Source organism: Portunus trituberculatus, chromosome 7 (assembly GCF_017591435.1).
Source record: "Portunus trituberculatus isolate SZX2019 chromosome 7, ASM1759143v1, whole genome shotgun sequence".
NCBI lineage: Eukaryota > Metazoa > Arthropoda > Malacostraca > Decapoda > Portunidae > Portunus > Portunus trituberculatus.
In genome coordinates this window covers 1515533-1519304 of record NC_059261.1, presented here as the reverse complement: position 1 = coordinate 1519304, position 3772 = coordinate 1515533, and the positions used below count along the sequence as shown (strand labels likewise).

At 37.9% G+C, this 3772-nt stretch overlaps 1 long non-coding RNA gene across 1 annotated transcript; it reads right to left on the bottom strand.

The window, feature by feature from the left end:
- Positions 1–2210: 2210 nt before the first annotated feature.
- LOC123520477 lies at positions 2211–2987 on the bottom strand. The gene is made up of 2 exons (XR_006679264.1): positions 2665–2987; positions 2211–2449 (listed from the first exon to the last, which is right to left on the bottom strand). It is a non-coding gene; the product is annotated as an uncharacterized LOC123520477 (long non-coding RNA).
- Positions 2988–3772: the final 785 nt, after the last annotated feature.

The window sequence follows — 3772 nt, the reverse complement described above, 5'->3', positions numbered from 1 at the left end:
CACACACAAAAAATATATTACATACACATACATATATATATATATATATATTTATATATTATATATTTATATATATATTCATATTTATTATAATTTTTATATATATATTTTTTTTCTATATATATATATATATATATATATATACATATATATATATATATATATATATATATATATATATATATATATATATCCTTGCAGCCTTCTGTTTCTCTAAGTTTTGTTGTTCTATATAATATTTCTTCTGTTGCGGCTTGTGATTTTAGTAATATTTTAATTGGTCTCGTTTTTCCTTCTTGATATGGTTCCATTCTGTTTATTTCTTCTACTTCCTCTTCCAAGTTCTGCCTATCTTCGTCGTTTAGATTCTTCAGTAGGTCTTTGACTGATTTCATTTCTTCTTTTCCTCTTCTTGGTCTATATTTTATATTTTTTCTTTTATTCCGAAAACGACTACACTCTTCTTTTTTTCTGCAATTTCTCTAACTAGATTTTCTTTTGTCTTGAGGACTCCTATCATTTTGTTTGTCATATTTTCTTCTTTTTCTTTTAGTTGTTCTTGAATCAACTCCTGAAAATCTGTGTGTGTGTGTGTGTGTGTGTGTGTGTGTGTGTGTGTGTGTGTGTGTGTGTGTGTGTGTGTGTGTGTGTGTATGTGTATGTGTATTCACTGTTTGATCTGCTGCAGTCTCTGACGAGACAGCCAGACGTTACCCTACGGAACGAGCTCAGAGCTCATTATTTCCGATCTTGGGATAGGTCTGAGACCAGGCACACACCACACACCGGGACAACAAGGTCACAACTCCTCGATTTACATCCCGTACCTACTCACTGCTAGGTGAACAGGGGCTACACGTGAAAGGAGACACACCCAAATATCTCCACCCGGCCGGGGAATCGAACCCCGGTCATCTGGCTTGTGAAGCCAGCGCTCTAACCACTGAGTGTGTGTGTGTGTGTGTGTGTGTGTGTGTGTGTGTGTGTGTATCTGTCTGTGCGTGGATCTTGGAAGTAGACATATCGCATACTATGATAGAATATATAAATGATATTTCCTTGGTGCAATGATGTGGGTTAACTGTCAGCTCGAGATACCATGTTGTCGTCTCTTCGAGGGTGCCCTCTTGAGTCAGGTATTTAATCTGCGCACCCTACGAGGACTTGCCGGACAGGAAAAAAAAAATACTTAAGGAGTTTTAATAAACAGCAAAATTCACAACACAAAGTACTTCGTTTCCACCAAGCTCACACTGAATAAAGGCAGCCACTCCTGATGAGGATAGGGTGATAGAGTCCGTTCCGAGAGTAATGATGAAGGACTTGCGATAGTGTAGGGAGACAGCTACGGTGATGGAGGAGTACGAGTGACCGTGTAAATTCTGGGCTTGTGGAGCTAACACTGACCGTCGACGACGAATTGGTGGCAGTGAAGGAGAATGGTGGCACCTACCGATACCAACCGTATAGACTTTTGTTGTGAAGATTTCGTCCATTTCGAGAAAGAAAACCCAGAGAAAGGCCATGGTGTCTTTCACCTTGTTCTAATCTATAGAGTGAAGTTCAGGCCGGAAGATTGCTGAATGCGATGTATATGTTGCTCGATTTCCATTTGGTTCTTTGTTTTGATGAAAATGCTGTCTATGTATCCGAAGTATACGTCCGGCTTTTCTTATCCCTTTAAGACGTTCTTTTTTATGCAGTACATAAAAAAAAGTTTGCCAATAAGACTCCAAGAGGTGAGCCCATGGCACCATCAATCTGACGGAACTTGTTTCCCTCGCGAAGAGATAAACGGCGCTTTGCTGGTGCAGCATTTGAGTAACCCAAGCAGGTCGGTCTCTGGAGTATCCAGATGGAGTCATTGTGGTAGACTTCACCGTAAATATGGATTTACCAGAAAGCGTCCTCCACCATTGCGTGTTTTGACTAGCTAACTTGAGGCTGTACACTATGTAAGAGAGACCTGGGCTTAATCACTTTTGTTCTGTACATGGTTGATGCTGTCCTGAAATAGTGTGGCAGCTATGGGAAGGACCACGTTTGAAGTTACTTATATACTTACATGTTTCTAAGGAAATAAATCGTACATGAAGAGTATTACAATAACAGGACATTAAGTTTAAGTATTTTGATTAGAAAAAAATAATAGTAATAAAATATACGACACAAATTGTCATCGGTTGGAAACTGGAGTAACAGACTGAAAATTGTAAACTATTTTTTTATTATTTTGTTGTTTCTACTGTTATGAGTAGATGAAAGTTAGAGGTGTTGTGTTACCAGGCACGGTCTTGCACCCACACTATTTCATAACAGCAGGAGCGACGCCTTCCATTTACTGCTCTTCCCCCAGAGACAGGATTGATAGCACTATACACTATCTTGAAGCCGAGGCAATCCAACAATTGAAAGTATTTCCAGAACAACATGTGTTACCTTCCAATTTCTGAAAGAAATTGGATGGAAAGAAAGTTATAAGTGTTATGCATGTCCAATGAACTGTGGAAAAGCAATATGATACATAAAAATGAATAGAACAAAAAGATCTTAATCTGATCATTTAGATGGTTTTCTAAATTTGAAGAAGAATTGTATTTTTTTTTTTCCCTGTTATCAAGTCATAGTAAATGCACTTACAACGTAGTATGATGAGAACATTACCTGTATTTTGTGTTCCAATATGCACCTCCATTGCTATAAATTTCACGTTTTTTAGGAGATTAGGTGTGCGCTCAAAGACATCTTTAAAGAAGAGGAGTTCACTTCCCTCTACATCAATCTTCAGGATATCAATGGTGCTGTCGAGGTGACCCACGTCGCTAAGGATGTTACTGTAACGGTTTGTCTGCCACCCACCCCCAAAAAAAGAAACGCAGATTCATTTAATTCTGATTAAATTACGATAATAATCAAATCTTGGCGAACAATAAAAAAAGGTCTTGTTCTTTCTATATCATTGCTAACTAATGCTGCTGGATAGGATAAAAATCGTTATGATCACAAATTAACCAATGAAGAGCAGAGAAAGTAAACAGCAATAATAACAGAAACAAAGATGGGGAATCTATACTAATTATTATTATATAATATATATATATATATATATATATATATATATATATATATATATATATATATATATATATATATATATATATATATATATATATATATATATATATATATATATACACACCATTGATTAGTAGGAGGTGGTAATAAACTCCTACCAAAACAATAACTTACTCTTAGCGAGGTCGAATAGCCCTAGTTCTGATCTGGACCATTTCTGGCCTGCCCAGATCTTGTCCAGATCATTTCAGCAGGTACTGTGAACTTATCAAAGCTTGTTGTGAACTCGCTAAACTTTCCCATTGTGTCTCGCAATTGAAGGGGTCAGTCACAGCCTGCCCTCTAAAGACAGCTCTCCTCTTTCACACAAATGTACATGCACTTACCACAGGCGGTGGCATAGTGGATAAGGTGGTGAGCGTGGGATCGGGCAGACGTCCACGCGTAGGTTCGAATCCTACCACGTACAGCCATTTCTCGAGTGGTTTAAAGTTAGCTACATGTCACCATGATACCCGGGTTCTAGGTGGTTACACCCAAGATGAGCTTCGGGGTGATATGGGACCCTAATATGGGTACCATTATAAATAAAATTGCCTGCGCCACTAATGGGCGGAAGCTGAAGAGCGCTTCCCATACACTCTTCAAGTGTGCCTACAGGCGCTATAGGCCTTACAGTTAAAAAAAAATTTATATA